Here is a 22003-nt window from a genome sequence, read left to right on the forward strand (position 1 = left end):
CATGCATATCTTACTTTCATCAGTTTGATTGTACTTGTTACATTCTGAACAATAAAGTCTATCTAAAGAAATTTGATGCTAAGGCTCAAAAGGGTATCTTTTTAGGATACTTTGATCGCTTTAAAGCATACATAATGTATAACTCTGAAACCAAAATGGTTGAAAAGTCTATACATGTCAAATTTGATGACAAAGGGTCTGACTATGATACGTCAGAGCCTGTTGAAAATTTTGCATATATACAGGTTTCTGAAGTGCATTAAGAAGTTGGACCTTCAGAAGATAGAAGTTCAGAAGTTGGTGGGTCAGAAGCTGGTGAACCTAAAACTGTTCCTATCTCTGAAGCTCACCCAGAAGTTGCAAACTCTGAAGAATCCCAAGATGGTTTAGAAGTTTCTACTCAACCCAAGAAGTCCTTCAAATATAAAGATTCCCATCCAAAATATCTAGTCATTAGAAATAAGAATGATCCCTTGAGGACGAGATCTGCATTCAGAGATGAAATATCTATGCTAGGAATCATTTCCTTGATTGAGCCTTCTTCTATTGATGAAGCTTTATCATATGATGAATGGATTGTGGCTATGCATGAATAGCTGGACCAGTTCTAGAGGAATGATGTTTGGTATTTGGTTCTCAGGCCAAGTCAGAAGAACATTATTAGAACAAAGTGGGTGTTCAGAAACAAGCTGAATGAGAAAGGAGATGTGGTAAGAAATAAGGCTTGACTTGTAGCTCAAGGTTACAGTCAGCAGGAAGGTATATATTTCTCTGAAACGTTTGAATTAGTTGCAAGGTTAGGGCAATCAAACTTCTTCTCTCTTATGTTGTTAATCATGATATTATTCTTTATCATATGGATGTTAAGTGTGCCTTCTTGAATTAAGTCATTTCTAAAGAAGTGTATGTCAAACAACCCCTGGGTTTGAGGACCCAATCCACTCAGATTATGTGTTTAAACTTAAGAAATCACTTTATGGACTCAAATAAGCTCCTAGAGACTGATATGAGAGATTGAGTAATTTCGTGTTGGAAAATGGTTTTGAAAAGGGTCAAGTTGACACTACACTGTTCATAAAGACTCTGACCAAGGAAATCTTAATTGTTCAAATTTATGTTGATGACATAATTTTTGGTTCCACTAATGCCTCTCCGTGCCAAGAATTTTCTAAGACTATGCAGACTAAATTCGAGATGAGCATGATGAGAGAATTGAAATTCTTCCTGGGAATCCAAATCAATCAAGGCAAAGATGGAACTTATGTTCATAAGTCCAAGTACACAAAGGAACTTCTAAAGAAGTTTAATATTGAAGATTGCAAGATTATGGCAACTCATATGCATCAAACATGTAGTCTAAACAATAAGGAAATAGCTCCAAGGTATATGAAAAGCTATATAGTGGCATGCTCGGTTCTTTTCTCTACCTCACAGCTTCTAGGCCTAATATTTTGTTCAGTATCTGTCTATGTGCAAGGTTTCATTCAGATCCTAGAGAAACTCACGTAACTGCAATTAAGAGAGTCATTAGGTATCTAAAAGGAACAACAAATTTGGGACTTATTTATAAAAATCCCTAGATTATAATCTAGTTGGATTATGTGATGCTGACTACACTACGCCAAAAACTGGAATAGACAGCGCCCCTTAGAGGGCGCTTTATTACAAAAGCGCACTCTAAAGTGAAGAGAAAAAATAAGGAGCATACTATTGGAATAGACAGCGCACTTTAGAGGGCGCTTTTGTAACAAAGCGCACTCTAAAGTGAAGCGAAAAAATAATGAGGAAATGGAGGGACACCAATAGAGGACGCTTTATTGAAAGCGCCCTCTAAGGGTAACCTTAGAGGGCGCTTCTAAAAAAGCGCTCTCTATGTCCATGTACATTTCCAGTTTATAAGGCGCTTTTGGAAAGCCTTAGAGAGCGCTTTTAGAAGCGCCCTCTTAGGCCCCCTTTAGAGGGCGCTTTTGTAACAAAGCGCCCTCTAAAGTGAAGCCAAAAAAAAAATGGAGGGACAACAATAGAGGGCGCTTTTGTGAAAGCGCCCTCTAAGGTTACCCTTAGAGGGCGCTTTTGAAAAAGCGCTCTCTAAGTCCATGTACATTTCCAATTTAGAAGGCGCTTTTGGAAAGCCTTAGAGAGCGCTTTCAGAAGCGCCCTCTTAGGCCCCCTTTAGAGGGCGCTTTTTTAAAAAAAGCGCCCTCTAAGGTCCCCTTTAGTAAACATTAAAATTATAACATATACTGCATGTCTCTTTATTTTCCCTCTCTATAAGCTATTTCGTTTACGTAATTGGGTTTTCTCTCAACTGCGATTACTCTCTACTGTGATTACTCTCGTCCTCCGTTCGTTCTCCCTCCCTCACCGTCACCGTCGCCGTTCGTTCTCCCTCCCTCACCGTTCACGTTCACTGCGTTAACCTCTTCCACCGTCACTGTTCACTTTCTTCTCCATCGTTACCGTCACCTTTAAGGTATTTCTCTTCTCCATCGTTACCGTTCACTTTCTTCATGTGTTTGATTAGGGCATTTTCTAAACTTAGTTTTTCATTTTGTGCATTATGTTGATTAATGTTGTTTAGGGCAAACTGAGTTTTTTATTTCTGATTGAAAACTGATATATTTGAAGTGTGTTTGAGCTTGTGCTTGGAAGTTTGATGATTATGGATGCAAGTTTGTTCATGTTCCAAACACCATAAGTTTGCATTGGTCTTTTGCATGCAGTAGGTGTGTGTGAGTAAATGTGTATGCAGTAAGTTTGTGCATGCAGTAAATGTGTTCACGTATTGAATCATTGTCTTACTTGGGTCTTATTGAATCATTTCTATATTACAGATAAAATGGCTAACCAAGACGATACCCATGCCGCGAATGAATCACGTAATAATGTTGAAAAAGAAATCAAACGAGGATTGACTGTTATGAAGTCAATCATTCGTGCAAGAGACAATGGTGTAAAATTTGAAGTACATTGGAGTGCTGAAGACCAACTAATTGAGCCTAACGGTTCAATGTTGGCAAGTTACATTGGTTTCCTTGTTCGCCAACATATTCCGATTACATGTGATAATTGGAGAAGTCCGGACTTGAAGGTTGGCAAGGAAAAAATATGGTCGGAGATACAGGTACTTACCATATATTGTTATATGTTTTTTTTGTTGACTATTTGTTAACCATATATTGTTATAATATTACTTTATAATAACACACTCCATTTGTATGTTTTTTAGAGATCCTTTCACATAGATGAAAGCCGGCAAAAATATTGTATTCAATTGGCCGGAAAAAGACTCCGAGGATTTCGATCCTTTTTGTGCAACAAATTTCTCAAGGATGAGGAAGGAAAATTTGTTGAAGGAGAAAGGCCAATGAAGTATGCCGAGATTATTTCAGCCGATGAATGGGATAACTTTGTCGCCAAACGAAGAAACGAAAAATTCCATGTAATGTCTATTAATTATGGTATTATACAATTGTTAAGTTACTTGGTTCTAATATGCCTTAAACTTTTTTATCCAGGAAGTAAGCGACATAAATAGGAAAAGGGCATCAAAACCCGCGTATCCGTACAAAAAAGGGCGTACGGGTTATGCACGGTTACAACAAAGAATTGTGAGTATATTCAAATGCTATGAGCTTATACATTGTCACAATATGTTATAATTGATGATCTTATAATCTAATTCAATGTGTAGCTAGCCGAGGAGAAAAGTGACGCAACATCTCTTCCGGACCACGTATTATGGAAGACTGCTCGGGTTGGGAAGGATGGGGCTGTCATTGAAGCGGTCCAAAATGTTTATGACGAATGTGTAAGTATATGTAACATTATTTCTTTAATTATATCGAAAATTTTGTTAGACATATAATTCATTTTTAAATCTCCTCTAATAATATTTCAGGAGACTTTATCCCAAACCGTACCTTCAACCGAGGTCCAGGATTGCAGGAGCGTACTTAGTCGAGTACTAAATGTTCCTGAGTATTCCGGTCGTGTGAGGGGTAAGGGTTTTGGTGTGACTCCGTCGTCATTTTATAAAAAAACCAAAACAAAAAATCCTACCAACAAAGAGGTGATGGAGACCTTGGCGGAGTTAAGGGCACAAGTACTCCAACTACAAAACGAGAATGCAAGGTATAGAGAGGAAAGGTGCGCTTCCGAGGCAAAAGATACTAGTGACCGAGCTAGTATCAATCATCAACCGAAATTTCCCGAGGTAATTATATATGTTATTATGAAATTAAAATAGCACTTTTTTACTTGACACATATACAAGTTAACAATAACATTTATTATTGGTTTAGGGCATTTCACCTTGTCAGCTGTATCTATCGTCACCAACTTATCGCATGGTTGGCAAGGGAAAAGTGCACAATACTTCGGGTGAATTACTTCACCATAATCCCCTCCCGGTGGGATTTATGAAAGTTTCGGTTGACCTCGTATTAGATACGGACGCCCATCTACCATTACCCGACGTTGTTTCAGAGACAACGTTGATGCGAGATGCAGTCGGATCCTTTGTTGGTTGGCCGTCAGATCTAATTTTCCCTGATGCCGAGGTATATATGTTCTAAATGATTATGAATATTTAGTATTCACATTTCAATTCAGCTACAATTATGATATTTAATCAATCCTTATTACATGGTAATGTTAGACTCCTACAAGACCCACCCCTAAAGCTGGTAAAGGGATTTCAAGACGCATCGAGTCGGTTGCATCTCAAAAAGAGGTACAAATATATATACCCATTGAATTATATACACAACGATTCTTTTGCATCACAAAAAGTAATGATTTATTTTATATGAATTTTTAGGTTCCCGGTCGAAAGTTGAAAAGCGATGGTAAGGATATTCCAACGAAGGATATTCCAACGAAGGATATTCCAACGACGGCCGGGACAAAATCTCAAATTATGATGCGTCTTGAGAAAATGGTGGAAGAGTCCGATATTATGGACGGGTCCATTCGTAGTATAGATTTTGATGAAGGTGTTTTCGGAAAAGCTCATTTCGAAATAATTGCAAAGGAGGACATGCAACAACTTTTTGAGCACGACGAATTGGGCATCGCTATCATTCATACATACATATGGTACTCCGATCAATCTATAATTTACTTAGTTGAACAATTTATTTACACATTTCAATGAGTAGTCTAATATTTACTATGTTTCTATTTAAGGTATATGTATGACAAATTGATGCGGGGAACTGAATTGTGTAACCGTTTCAATTTTATTGCTGCTTCCCGTGTCAACGCAACGTTAATATCGAAAAATCCAACATCCGTAAAGAATGATCTAGTCGATAGATTCATGGCGGCCGGCGATAATACTACACGCAGTTTGTATTTTTTACCGTTTAATTCTGGCAACGGGTTAGATTTTCTTTCTAATAATTTCATTCTAATCTATGTATATCTTTTACGTAGAAAATTTTCATTCATCTAAATTTTTGTTTTATTTTACAGTGGTCACTGGGTGTTGGTTGCTATGGATCTTTCGAGACTAATAGTGTATTATCTCGATTCGTTATCGGGTGATTGGAGTAAATATCCGGGTTTGAAGAAGACGGTTGACACGTAAGTGAAATTCCCCTAAATATTCGTGTGTATTTCTATATTTAATTATGTCTGTCAGATTGATCTCAATATACGTTTTTATTTTGTTAGGGCAATAATAAAATTTAGATCGAAAAAGAATTACCGCATTAGGAAGGACATTACCTGGGTCAGAGTTCAGGTATATATTAAGTATCTTATTTTTGCTTATAATAGTGTTTGTTTTTTTGCTTATAATAGTGTTTGTAAGAAATTAACTATATATATTGTTTGTTTTTCAGTGTAGTGTCCTCAGCAAAATAATTCGGTCGATTGCGGATTTTTTGTATTGAGATTTATGAGAGATATCATTGCGTTGAATCGTATAGACATCCCAAAAATGGTATGGAATAATAACTTAGGGTTTATTTTAATATTATCGGATAACTCATCTAATTTGTTACTAAATCATGAATATGTTTTATTCTCTTAATTGTAGTACTTTGAGGAATACAAATCTTACTCAAGAGCTCATTTGGATGAAATGAAGGATGAATTGTGTCAATTCATTGTTGATCAAAGAATCATATAGCTAGGTTGTATATTGTTGTACATATATGTATGGAATGTTGTTGTTGTATATATGTTGTATATTGTTGTTGTACTTTTACTAAATCATGAATATGTTGTTGTATATTGTTGATCAAAGAATCATATATTAATGTTGTATATATGGAGGATTAATGTTGTATATAAATGGATTCATGTTGTATATATCAATGGATTAATGGTGTATAACATTGGATTAAAGGATGAAATCAATATGAATTTTACACTTTTGCAGCATGCGAACAGGTTACCAATTAAATATCCACTGTTTTTCAAACAAATTTTTTTAAAATAACTAACACTTTAGAGGGCGCTTTCTGTAGGAAGCGCCCTCTAAACACTTTACATTGAGAACTTTAGAGGGCGCTTTGTCCAGAAAGCGCCCTCTAAACACTTTACATTGACAACTTTAGAGGGCGCTTTCTGCAGAAAGCGCCCTCTAAAGTGTTAGTTATTTTAAAAAAATAAGCGCCCTCTGAACACTTTACATTAACAACTTTAGAGGGCGCTTTTTCCAGAAAGCGCCCTCTAAACACTTTACATTGACAACTTTAGAGGGCGCTTTTTCCAGAAAGCGCCCTCTAAGGTGTCCCTTTATGGACCACTCCAGAGGGCGCTTTTTTCATAAAGCGCACTATAATGTGGCCCTTTAGACAGCGCTTTCTCCAGGAAAACAAAGCGCTGTCTTTACCTATGCCAACGCCACTTTAGAGGGCGCTTAAAAGCGCTGTTATAGGCCAAAATAAGCACCCTCTTTTCCCTTATTTGGCGTAGTGCTATGTCGGGGATAGAATAAGAGAAAATCCACTAGTGGAAATTGTCAATTCCTAAGTGAAAACCTAATATCCTGGGCGAGCAAGAGACAAACAACTATTGCTTTATCCACAACAGAAGTATAATACATCTCTGTTACTAAATGTTGCACATAACTATTATGGATGAAATATCAACTATAAGATTATCATATTTTTGGAAACAATATCCTTATTTTTTGTGATAATATTATTGTTATTTGGCTAACAAAGAATCCAATTCAGCACTCTAGAACCAAGCATATCGAAATTAAACATCATTTCATTAGGGACTATGTTCAGAAGGGAGTTATAAATATTTAATTCATTAATACTAATCATCAATGGATATACATATTTACAAAACCCTTGGCTATTGAAAGATTTTATTTTATCAAAAATAATCTGAACAAGGTCTTCATTAAATATTAATGCTTGTTTCTCATTAGAGTATCAAAATCTGATGTTTCTCAAAAGTAGCTTCATTCGGAGTATGGAAACTGCCTCTGATGAAAAGTGGCTTCTGAAAGATTATCATATACTGAGACTCTGAAAGTGGATTACTTGCTTCAGATAATACTTAAAGATCTGATAATTATCTTGCACAGTAGCTGTTTGTGTAAAGATTGTTGGGTAATGATGTGAAACTTCTAAATCTCCAAGGATATGCTCCTTTGTCATCATCTCATGTTTTCCTACTTGTTATTTTTTTCTGTTTTATTTCTAAAAGATAAACTTTGAGAGATCTTAAAGAAAATACAGTTGTCTTGCATCTTTCTAATAATTCATTGGCTATATCTTTAGAAACATTTTTCAGTTTAATTCATTTCTGTCTTTTATCTTTTTTTTTAGGTATTCCCTTTTCTAAGATAGCCTCTAGATCTATTCTTGATATGGAAAACCAGTTAATAGTCATCATTGAAGGACTTTTGATTTTGAAGAGATGGTGACTCATGGGTTTGATATGCTCTATGGTCATACTTATCCTAACCTGATCAAGGAATTATGGGTAAATGGTCGGGATAATTTCTTTGATATGCTCTATGGTCCTACTTATCCTAACCCTATTAAGGAATTATAGGTAAATGCTTCCATCCAAGAACTTAATCTAAAATATGCTATTTTTTATGTTGTATATGGTGTTCCTATCACCATCACTTCCAATTCTATTACTAATATAATACACTGTGAGGATAAAAGCGTGGTTCTATATATGCTATTTTGGGAATCCTCTTTGTCTTCTCATCTTATCTTTGATAATTTGTTTGACCTATCTAAGGTTTCTAATCTTAACTCCAAGGCACCAGTCTGTTACCGAATTTTGATATCAAACCTTCTTCCAAAGAACTAATATCTAGACTCTCTAGATGTTGATGAAAGAGCTTTTCTGCTTCTTCTCAACTCAGATATGAATATCAACCTTCCCCAAGTGATGTTTAAATACCCTAAGATGACTCTCAAATCCTTTCACAAGGAAAAGCCATCCTTAATTCCTTATGGAAGATTTCTTTCATAACTTTTCATTCAACAAGGGGTTGTGATAACTTTGGTTGAGGTTACTTCACAAGTATGGGGAGATAAGTTGAAGATTCCAAAAGCTTTGAAAGTTATTGATCCATTTTTGGTAAAGATGGTATCTTTGGATGTATCTTCTTATGTTTAGTTTCTTTGATTGTTTTGTGCTTTAGCTATGTAACTTATCTGTTTTATATTTAATAAAAATTTCTTTTTTTGCTTTATTTGTTTTGTCTTTCTTGTTTTTCTAACTGACTTATTGAAATGCATTACCAAAATTGAAGGATGTCAAAGGAACTTTGTGAATATTGGAAAAGGAATGGAAAATTTATTCATTCATAAGACATTACATGATCTGATTCTAAAAACTATTGCATATATTTTCAGACTTGATCATCTTCCTTCTTCTCCTCAACGACTCCACCAGATGTGCCTTCTTCATCTATTGTTGTGGATCTCTGAGTCTTTGTTAATTCCTTAACCTTATTCTTCTTCTTTTTTGCATTCTTTCTCATCAAATTACATATATCTTTTTCAAAATCTCTCTTGTCTTCCTTAAATGTCTTTCTTTTTCCCATTCTTGTATCTTCCCATAGAAACTCTAGAGTTATGTGTTTTGGTGTTGTTTCTGCATCTGCTCTTATAGGGGTAGGTTTCGAATCTCCTATATCTTGAAGACTATATTCTTTGAGTATTGTGCATATTTGATTATTGTTCCATGAAAAATATGTCGTCAAAATCTACCTTTGACCATTTTGAAATTAGTGGTACACATGATTATCAATCATCTCTATTGTTTTAATCTTTTTGTTAATGACAAAAGCGGGAGAGAAATTCATGGGATTATTTAAGAGGATTAAAAGTATTTATCGAATTCTTTTAATATTTCTTTCATCTAAACATTATCTTATCAAAATAAGTTTAATTAAATTGGATATGACTTATGGGGAGCTTACAAAACTAAACCTATGGACTATTAGGCTCAGGGGGAGCTTACAAACCTCAAACTCTGATGTTATCAAGATAGTTAAACTGACAAACCATTATTCTTAAATACATTTATTTGTCATCATTAAAAAGGGGGAGATTGTTGGAACAAGATTTGTTCATATCCCTTGGGTTTTGATGATAACAAAGTACTTAAAGAACAAGTGGGTATACTAACATATGTTCAAGTGTGCAGGATTATAAGCTTAGTATTCAACTCTGAATAAACCTTGTTAAAAGCATATGTGGAGAAGTAAAGTATCTCAGATTCTGGAAGATCAGAATCTGATGACTCTGAAGTATCAGACTCTAAACGAGGTGGTTATGCCTTTGAAGGTTAAAACTCTTATCATAGTGTTCCAGCTGGTGACAACTCAGACTCTGGAGATTAAAGGTATCTATGATCCGTACTCTGTACCAAAAGCATACCAGTATTATCAAAGTGCCATATTTTTTGAGAGAGTCAACTAGGGTTTTATTTTGCAAGGCTCAAGGAATGGTGGTGTGACCTCTTAAATATGTTATACCTTTTGGTAGATATCTAGTATTCTTAAAGGGTTGTGGACAATGCCTTTATTCAATGGACATTTTTTTAACCAGATACATCCTCCAACGTCTCTATTAGCATGCTTATTCACGAAGTTAGCTCTTATGAAGATTTGAAGGAAGGTTACAACAACACAATATCAAAACATCTTGAGAATAACTTTGAGCTATTATTTATATCTGTTATTGTATAAGATCTTAAGATTTCTTATCTGTGTGTATCTTAGAAATCTTAAGATTTAACAATCTTTGTGGTTGTTGTACAACTAATATACTTCTGATTATGTATCAAAGTAGTTGTTATCTTTTCTACTAAACTGTTTGTTTAAAGTAAAGAAAGTCTCTTGCAAAGTTGCTTGAGCAGTGAAAGTCTTATACTTATGTGTATAAGCAAAGAAAGTCTCTTGCATGTGTGCTTGAGTATTGAAGTCTTTTCAGGTGTGACTGAGCAAAAGTCTCTTGTAAGTGTATTTGAGCAGAAGTCTCTTTCAGGTGTAATTGAGCAAGTTGAAATCTCTTTCTAGTGTGCTTGAGCAAATTGTAATCAGTCTGATTAATGGACCAATGAAAGAAATAATTTGAATTGGTCATCAAATAATTAAATGAGAGTTATTGGTTATTATTAGCATTTGATCCTGTCAAGTAGTTAACAAACAGTAGCTATAGTTTAGGCATCACTCTAGCTAATTCTATTTAATTATCATCATGTATTATAGCTTTATATACTGATGCAAATCTCTGTAAAATATCATTCTCATATAAGTGAAAAATATACTCTTATATGGTATCAGTAGTTTACTAGCTTTACAGCAAAACTGATCCACAATCTCACCATGTCTTCCTCGACAACATCTGAAATTTCTATTACACCAAATACCAATTCTGTTATTGCCCTAAACACTCACTCGTCAGTGAAATTGAGCAGCAACAATTTTCCTGCTTGGCAAGTGCAATTCAATGCACTCATTGTAGGGTATGATCTCATTGGCTATGTTGATGGCACCACTGCCAGTCCAACCCAAACTGATCCAGCATACAAACGCTGGAAAAGACAGGATCAACTGATCCTGCATGCCATCATATCATCTGTTGATCCAAGCATTATTACCATGTTGGGGAATGTCAAAACCTCAAAACAAGCTTGGGACATTCTCACCAAGATGTTTGCAAGCAAAACTCGTGCAAGAATTATGCACTTAAAAGAGAGACTCTCTCGATTCACAAAAGGATCACAATCTATTTCTGAATACCTCCATGGCATCAAGGCCTTATCTGATGAATTAGCCATCATCAACTCTCCGGTGGACGATGTCGACCTTGTCATCCATACTTTGAATGGTCTTGGAGCTGAATATCGTGAAGTAATAGCTTCTCTAAGAACTAGAGAAAATCCTATCGGATTTGATGATCTTCACGATCTCCTTTCTGATTTTGAAAGTTATTTAAAGAGGGATACACCTGTGCAAGAAACTCCTCTCATTGCCACTGCAAACACTGCACACAAAGGAAAACAATTCTACAACAAAACACCAAAACAGTACCACAATAACACAATGTCCAGATCAACATCACCGGGCTTCTCAAGGCGTGTAGTGTGTCAATTTTGTGACAAACCAGGCCATACTGCCAAGGTCTGCTACAAATTGCATGGCTACCCTCCAAAGCATCAACCACCTACTGCTCTTCATACTAGGGCCATGCCTTCTGGTGCAGCAGATTGGATCCTAGACTCAGGGGCTTCTCATCATATAACAAATGAGTTGGATAACCTGCACTTGTCTCAACCTTACACAGGTTCAGATCAGCTTCTGGTTGGTGATGGATCTGGACACACCATCTCTAACATTGGTAAAATTATCTTACAAACTCCTTCTAAATCATTTCATCTTTCAAATGTTTTACATGTGCCTAAAATTACTCAAAAACTATTGTATGTTTCATCTCTATGTCACACTAATCCAATTTCCATTGAATTTTTTTCTGATCATTTCTTGATAAAGGATTTGAAGACAAGAGAACCTCTTCTAAAAGGACAGCATAGCAATGGACTCTACCACATGCCCCATCCATCATCATTACCTCAGGCACTTGTCACAACCACACACACTCCTCCACCATGGCATCACATATTGGGGCATCCATCTGATCGCATACTGAGACATCTCCTACCATCTCACAAAATAAAGAGCCACCAACAACCTTGTCTATCATGTAATAGTGTTAAGAGTCACAAATTACCTTTTTCCATTTCCAGTATAAAAACACAAAAACCATTAGAACTTATATATACTGATGTATGGGGTCCATCCCACATCAAGTCTTTAGATGGTTTCTCCTATTATTTACTTCTTGTTGATCACTTCACCAAATATGTATGGCTCTATCCATTAAGAAATAAATCTGATGTCTCTAATGTATTTCCCACATTCAAAAATCTTGCTGAAAACTACTTCAAAGAAAAAATCATTTCATTGCACTCTGATAATGGAGGAGAATTCATCAAACTAAAATCATTTCTCCACACACATGGCATATCTCATTTCACCACATCACCACATACACCTGAACTCAATGCTCCAGCTGAAAGGAGACACAGACATGTAGTTGAAACTGGAAGAGCCTTACTACATATGTCAAATCTACCTCCCGAATACTGGTCCTTTGCGTTCAAGACAGCAGTGTACCTAATCAATAGGTTACCAACTCCTATCCTCAACATGAAATCACCATATCCAAGTCTTACACAAGAAAAGCCCAACAACATCACATCTTCATTCCTTTGGATGCCTTTGTTTTCCTTGGCTGCGACCTTATGTCTCAAATAAACTTCAACCCCGATCTCAATCTTGCATATTCTTAGGATATGCAGAATCCCAATACAGTTATTTATGTCTTGACCCAACAAATCACAAAATATACACCTCTAGGCATGTCAAATTTTTTGACCACATTTTTCCATACAACCAACTTGTCAAATCTACACCACCACCATCTCTAAGCATACCCAACATACCACAATCCCCTCATATCATCATACCTATCCTTCAACAACCACCACTTGAGTCACACGCTATGCCCCATGAAGAGGAGGATCTCTTGGTTTCAAATACAATGTCAGGTAATGATACTCATCCACCTACTCTTGTTACTACACCTATTGTCACTCCTAATACCTCTACAGCCCCTACTACTGAAACAAACCAAATCATCACAAGGTCGAAAAATAATATATTCAAGCCAAAAAGGATGTATACTGCATCAAAACACCCTCTACCTGAGAATTTGGAACCTTCAAACATCCGTGAGGCAATGAAACATGCCCATTGGCGTCAGGCAATTGCTGATGAATTTGAAGCCTTAATAAGAAATGGCACATTCTCACTTGTACCACCTAAGGCAGGGCAAAACATTGTTGGATGTAGATGATTATTTCGTATCAAGAGAAATAGTGATGGTTCCATTGCTCGCTACAAGGCACGTCTTGTTGCCAAGGGTTTCACACAATGTCCTGGCATTGACTTCAAGGAGACATTCGCACCAGTTGTTCGCCCACAAACAATTAAGATTATTCTTACCTTAGCAATCTCTCATCAGTGGTCAATGCACCAACTAGATGTGAACAATGCGTTCTTACAAGGAGCTCTTACAGAAGAGGTCTTCATGGACCAACCGCCAGGTATGAAAGATGCAACACATCCCAACTATGTTTGTAAACTTCACAAGGCCATCTATGGCCTACGGCAAGCACCAAGAGCATGGCATGATTCTCTGAAGGAATTTATTATTGCATATGGATTTCAAACAAGCAAAAGTGATCCATCTTTGTTCATTTATCACTCGGATGATACCAAGGCTTACTTTTTAGTCTATGTAGATGACTTGCTGCTCACTGGTAACAACTCTACATTCCTTCAAAGCTTCATCAAGGCACTATCTCAACGATTTTCGTTGAAAAATATGGGACAACCTCACTACTTTTTGGGTATTGAAATCATACCAACAAGCTCTGGAATTTTTCTTTCTCAACACCGGTACATTCGTGACCTCTTACAAAAGTTTGACATGGAGGGGGCGAAACCATCTCCCACACCACTTTCCTCCACAGCAGTGCTACAACTTCACGATGGTACATCATCCACCGATGCCACGGAGTTTCGTAGAATTATAGGAGGACTTCAGTATCTTAATCTTACTCGTCCAGACTTATCATACTGCATCAATAAATTGTCCCAATTTATGCATAAACCAACTTCCCTTCACCTACAACACTTAAAACGCATCCTTCGATACATCAAACTAACCATTAATCATGGTCTCATGCTACACAAAACTGCTGCAAACAACTTGTTAGCATACTCTGATGCAGATTGGGGTGGGAACAATGATGATCGCACATCTACCTCAGCTTATATCATTTTCTTCGGAGGCAACCCAATTTCGTGGCTCTCAAGAAAACAAAGAACTGTAGCACGGTCATCTACTGAGGCTGAATATCGTGCAGTTGCTACCGCTACCACTGAGATCATGTGGCTCCAAAACTTACTGCATGAACTAAGAATACCCTTACATGACCCTCCACGACTATTGTGTGACAATGTGGGTGCCACATACCTTTGTTCCAATCCTGTACTTCACTCAAGAATGAAACATATATCATTAGATTATCATTTTGTCAGAGAACAGGTTCAAACCAACAAGCTCATCGTAACACATGTGTCTACCAAGGATCAGCTGGCAGATTTACTCACTAAACCACTTCCCACAACCAAGTTCACTAAACTCATGTCCAAGATAAAGGTCGTTGATGGAACCTTCATCTTGAGGGGGCGTAATGGACCAATGAAAGAAATAATTTGAATTGGTCATCAAATAATTAAATGAGAGTTATTGGTTATTATTAGCATTTGATCCTGTCAAGTAGTTAACAAACAGTAGCTATAGTTTAGGCATCACTCTAGCTAATTCTATTTAATTATCATCATGTATTATAGCTTTATATACTGATGCAAATCTCTGTAAAATATCATTCTCATATAAGTGAAAAATATACTCTTATACTGATTATAGTGAAAATATCTTGTTGATGTAAGGGGACTGGACTACTCTCAGATGAGGAGAGAAACCAGGATAATCTGTGAGTGTTGTTTATTGCTTCTAGTTCATTTTCTTTTCATTACTATTATTAATCTGATATCAGACTCTAAACTTTGTTCAGACTCTAAACTGTTTTTTAGAAGCGAAACATTTTTGTGATACCCAATTCAACCCCCATTTCTTGTCTATTTTTGTCACCTTCAACATATTACTATAATAAATTATAGTAAAACTAATATAAGAAGCCTGTCTTATAATCACCCATAACCATCTAAAAGTATAGACTCATACCTGATATAAAGAAAGAATCATATAAAGATTCAGATTTGAACCATTTTCATGGTTGCGACAAAAAATTACATGAGTTGATGCTTGTAATCCTTTTAACCATGTATGTTAGACTTCAATGCATCATATTGCTCTGTAAAAAAATTGTAAGATTTTTATATAAGCATCATTAGCTTACTCTAGACAAAATCCATGTTTCTATAAAATCTACACAATAATGACCTCGTTAAAAATCATTCAAAAATAAATAATCATAAGGAGAAGGAAAACAAAGCATAACAAAAAAAACACTTACTTAAACTAAACCAAATCAAACCTTATACATGCACGAACAAAGCTAATAAAATGTATTTATCAAAGCTTAAAATACATACATGTCATTTCCCTCAAAATATCCTGCTTTCCCTTAAGAGCTCTTGTATGAACTACTACAATTTTGATCAAGAACTCTTGAACTAAATTAAACTGGTGGATTATATGAAAAATAAAAGATTAGTGAAATCAGTCAATTGTAAAGTAATTATTGAGAATGAGTTGTTGCATACCTCATTTGGGTTAAGATAGTCCGTCAATGTTTTGATAATAACATCATCCTCAATGAACTTCACAAAATCAAACAAACAACAACAAACTAGAACTGATAAAAGTATAGAAGACAAAACCAAAAATAAAGTATAACAACGTAAAATAAAGCTTCAATCCGATAAATGAACCATAAGACACAAAATAAACAACAACAAATCAACCATGAGTGAGAAGTAAAGTTGGAAAATGATGATAAATATACTTTAGAAAGAGATACCAAAATAAACAACAACAACAAACCACCATGAATTAGAAGTAGATATAAAAAAATTCAAAGAGATGAAAAAACAAACAAAAGAACCATAATTGAAAAACTTGTGATACAAATCAGTAAGATGGAGAAATAGTTATCGACGGTGAAGTTTATCGAAATAAAATTCCAACCGGAGAAAGGGAGAAAGGCGGCGGAAAATTTAGGGTTTGTGGAGGAAAACAGAGAAAAAAGAGAAAGGGGCGGTAGTGGATTTAGGGTTTGTGGAGGAAAGTAGAGAAAACAGAGAGTGAGAGAAAATAGGGGGGAGAGAGAGAGAGAGAGAGAGAGAGAGAGAGAGAGAGAGAGAGAGAGAGAGAGAGAGAGAGAGAGAGAGAGAGAGAGAAAATTGGAGAGAGAAGGTTTGATTTTAGTGGGAAGGGGATAAATACTCTTATTTGAGATAGTCAATGGTTGATTCACATTTGACATGCAAATACATGTTTAGTTGAGAATCATTTATGACATTTGTTGATTACTTATTTGTCCAATCGTTAGTGTAAATAAATTTTAGAGGAATGACAATTATGTAAGATCATGCATTAAGATTTTAAAGGATTGATAGTAGATTCTAAATTAGAATCTTCCCCAAACCTATGTTAAATCATTTCAAGTTTATTCTTCTTCAAGCCATTAAGCATGTTTAGTCGACTTGGCCTCTTGGTATTTTCAAGGAAAGTGTGAACACATTTAGAGGTGTACTTATTAAATCCAGATTTATTGATTGAATTTCAAAACTGGTTTGGTTTTTGACAGTCTGGTTATCCAAATTTACTCCTACGAAATTGGTTTAGTTTTTTGACATAGTGGTTTTGAACCAATTGCAAAAGTTGTCTTTATTTTAAAATAAATCAAAACCAAATGTTTTCTTTATGCCAACCTTTGAATTTATATTGGCCATATGTCTCACATTTTATCAAATAGAAATTTAGCATAATTCTACATTTACATTGTTATTGTGTATATGAGTACTTGTCATCCCTTTAACACATCATAAATAGGGCATGATATGTGTGTGCGACATGCTTGTATTTCTGATACATCTTAACTTTGATTTCGAATAGCATATCACTTGGAACACCTTCATGATTTTCCACTACCTTTCTATGAGAATATACCTTTTCATGTGTGATGTTATGTTGTTGATGTCAAACCATATGAGTATATCTCTATTGTTGTTCCCTTCGTTTCAGCGTACAAACTGAATGTTGTCTCTTACTGGTAGCATAATAGAATTGTTAATTTAGTTATATTATGTTGTATTATACATGAAAAATGACTTCATCTTATTTGTATCACAATAAAATGTTGAATCTGAGAAACTTATCTTGTTGCTGTCATTTAGCCTTATTTTTACCTACTTTCTTATACGTTGGGCATAATGTGTTTTTGGCTATACTTTCCATGATTTAGTCTGCAATAACTTTACTCCAAACTATTTTATGTTTGCTTACTAATCTATGATCAAAATCATCTATTATTTAAATATAATTTTGTTTAGAGCGTTAAATAATTCCTGGGCATATGAAGTGAGACTTCAAGGGAAAGGATTTTGTGCTCTAATAAAAAAATAATACTTTATGAAGAGAATGTCTTAGTGAGTGATATACCATGCTTTAACTTCTCTTTCATTAATTAATTTTATAACTATACTAATTTTTTTTATATTTTTTTAAAATTAATTAATTTAGTGGGGGTTATAAATCTTTGTAGTTGAAACGAAACACCAAATAAAGCGGACCCCAAATAAAATTCACGACAATTTGAAACCTTTGCAAATAACTATCTACAGTAGTTCACAAATTATTGTAAACAGTAACGACGGTTAGAATGGCGGTTTCTTAAACCGGTGCAGATCATACTAACAACACACGTTTTTATTAAGATTAATGAAAAATTTCGAATCTCATTTTAAATTCACAAACAGTTAATGAAATGTTTTTATTAAGATTACTAAACAATTTTCCAATCTCGTTTTAAATTGTGATTGTTTTTTTTCTTCTATCAAATGAAGCGTTCATAGTGAAACATTATTGTCAAGGGTGTCTAACATGTTTGTTTGAGATCTAAATAGTCTAACTCAACCCAAACTCTCATAAGTTGAACCTAGCAGAATTAGGGTTAAGAATTCATTATAAATGCCTTTAACTTGACTATTCATGTTGAAGACGGGATCAAACAAAAAAAATGTCAATGTTTTCTTTTCATTATAATATCATTGAAAAAATTTCACATGGTTTGCTCAATCAAAATGTATTTTCATTTCAAGGTTTCAGATCATTAATATTAAAATAAACTAATTCTTGCACAAATTTTGATTGTTTGATGAGGCATTAGCATTCCATGATATGATTTGCCTTTGATGTATCTTAGGATTCTTTTTGGTACAAGTATATGACATAGCCTTGGTTTCTCCATGAATATACTCACCAATCGAATACTATGACAAATGCCAGGTCTTGTATTGTAGAGATACCTCAAAGATCCAATTATCTGCTTAGACAATGTGTTATTAACCAATTATTCTTCAAATTCCTTCTTCAGTTAGTAAACATATCTTACATCAATTGCTTTCTTGCATGAGTTCTCAATCAACTCCCATTTTTTATTTTTCTCAATGGCATTGAGTTCCTCAACCATTGCAGCTTTTCAATTTTCATCTTGTAGAGCTTGCACATGATTGATTGGTTCTGCCTCAACTATCATTGCTTCTTCAATTAGATTACCATTTTCCCTGATTGCTTGATCAAAAAATCTCTTGTCATTCAACTTGGATGATGGAGCTCTAGTTCTATTTGAGCTTCTCACTCCTTGAGTTTGTGCAGGCTCAGTTGGTGCAAGATGTTCCTCACACAGCTACTTTGGCACTTCAATTTTTAGAAGTCCATACACCATTTTCTTCATATGCATCAGGCTAAGACTCATGAAATTGAGATGGCCAAATCTTTGATGCCAAACCCATTTTTTATCTTCAATTGTGGTTGATGCAAGACATTGATGATCAATCATATTGATCATGACCTTGAATTCCCTCTTAGTTGACAAAGGTTCCTTCAACATTATCCTAGACATTTCATCAAACACCTTGAGTTCTTTTCTTTCCATCTTCATTGTGTAGTTCTTTTCAAGTAATTGACCTAAGTTGATCAAATTAATTGCCATTGGAGGAACATATAAGACATCACTAATTATAAATTCATGTCCATCCTTCCTTTTCACCCTAATGTTGCCCATTCCTTCTAATGTCACCATGTTATCTAAAAAACAAATTGATCTTCTAACTGATTCATCCACCTTGACAAACCAATTCTTGTTGTCTGTCATATGATTGTAGCAACATGTATCAAGGTAAACACATTTTATTTCTCTAAATCCAAATGTGTTGCAACCATCAACATAACATCTTTAGATTCACTGCTACCATCATGAGCAAGTTGAGCCATACCCTTGTCACCACCATTGTCTTTGTTGAAATAACAATCTCGAGCATAATGGCCAAACTTATGACAACAATAAAATTGGAACAAACTTATGTCAACCTTCTTTTTAACTTTATGATTTTGATTTTCACCATTCTTGCTAGTTTCACCTTGGTCTCTTGAAGCCTTACCATGATCACCATTATCATTAAACTTCTTCTTCAGTTATTCTTTCACTTTGTTATTTCTTGAGGAAATTTCTTTCATCTTCTTGAAGAACTTTACTTGCAATTCCTGTTTAAATACCTTTTCTGAATCTCTTTATGTTGGTCCTTATGGTATTAGTTGCATTATACAAAACAACTTAGAGTTTGTTCAAGCTAATTTGGTGCAAAAGGGACACATGTGGAACACGGTGTTCCAACATGTATGCTGCAAAATCTAGTATTTGGCAACAAATAAATGGTATTGCAATTTTGGTACATAATAATTCTATATAAGATTCTCTCTATAATAGAAATTCTACAAGTCACAAAGAAGAGTTAATTTGGATGTACTGGTGTAACATATGGAATACGATGTTCCAGCATGTGTGCATTATAACATTTGGTCGTGGTCAGCGGGCCATGGTGAATGTTGTTTGGTGCAAAAATTTTGCTTGACATTCAATCAAATTTGATGCAGTTTATTTAGCAATGTGTGTTTGGTTTATTTGACAGTTGTTGAAGATAAAATAAAATTTAAATGGATATTTAAATTTGAATTTGAATATAACAAATCATATCTTTTGGATATTTTTATGGATCAATCAAATCCAATAATATTCTCTAATATTCTGTATGAATTTAAGTTAGATATCAATGAGGAAAAATCCCAAATACATTGCTATATAAGAAGAGTCAATTCTCATATTTTTTTTAAGGGTTTGTACGCAAGATTAAGTTTTTGTGTCTAGGTTTTGTTAGTGTTTTATTTCTTGTATTCCATGCTAATTCCATCATAAGGATTAATGTTGAATCTTTGTGTACACCATTTTATATTTCAGTAACTTGGCTTAGTTGTTGGTTTGTCTTAGTTGAGTTGTAAGTTCAACAATTAATAGAGTTGTTATTGAGGTTGATCACAAGGGGTTAGTGGTTGAAGAAAGTGAGACGAGTTCTCATATTTAGGGATATTTATAAATAGAAAGTCACTAGGATTAGTAAGAAGCATTGAACATATTAAGGTTAATGTTCATAGAAGACTAATTATAATAATTCGAAGTAGTGAATTTCCTTTCATGGGTAGAGTGCCCTCCAAATGCAGGTGTTATTTGCACTGAACTGAGTTACCAATCTTTTATGTTCTTATTGCTTTATGCTTTTTATCTTTATTACTATTTTATTCTTGTCATTTTGGTTTAAGTAGTTAGGTCAGTTGTCCTAACATCGTGTCCAACATATGTCCCCTCTAGAACATAATTACAATTGGCATCAGAGTAGACACCCTGTTCTGTTTAGGTGAGCTCCAAGGAGGATATTTTATATTCAAATGGATAACACTGAGGATGGAGGTTCAATCAACATGCCACCTATTTTGGATGACACAAATTATGACTATTGGAAAGCATAGATGGTTATTTTTCTCAAATCCATTGGCATAAAAACTAGGAAGGTTGTGGTTAAAAGTTGGAAACATGTTGTGATCACTTATGAAGATGGCTCAACAAGGTTAAATCCTGAAGTTGATTGGTTCAAAGGATAAGAAGATGAAGCTCTTGGAAACTATAAAGCCTTGAATTCTATATTCAATGGTGTGGACAAGAAAATGTTTAGACTAATCAACACTTGTACTGTAGCTAAAGAAGCTTAGGAAATTATCAAGACTACTCGTGAAGGCACATCCAAGGTAAGGATGTAAAGGTTGCAACTCCTCATAACTAAGTTTGAGAATCTTAGAATGTTGGAAGATGTATCCATATATGAGTTCAACATTAGACTACATGACATAGCCAATAATTCTTTTGCATTGGGAGAAAAGATGTCATAAGAAAAAATGGTTAGAAAGATTATAAGATCTTTACCTCAAAAATTTGACATGAAGGTAACAACTCTTGAAGAAACCCAAGATTTAAGCACCTTGAAAGTAGATGAACTCATTGGATCTCTCAAAACCTTTGAAGTGTCTCTAAATGGAAGATTAGAAAAGAAGAATACATGTGTAGCTTTTGTATTCAACACTCAAGAGATTTAGGTCTAGGTTATAAGGATACTGAAGAAAGACTACCAGAGGCTATATCTTATGTTTGAAGGAAGTTCAACAAAGATTTGGAGAAGCTAGACAAAAAAATGGAGGGAACCAGGTTCGACATTGGTCCCTAGAGTAAGGGCATA

Source organism: Lathyrus oleraceus, chromosome 4 (assembly GCF_024323335.1).
Source record: "Lathyrus oleraceus cultivar Zhongwan6 chromosome 4, CAAS_Psat_ZW6_1.0, whole genome shotgun sequence".
Classification (NCBI taxonomy): Eukaryota; Viridiplantae; Streptophyta; class Magnoliopsida; order Fabales; family Fabaceae; genus Lathyrus; species Lathyrus oleraceus.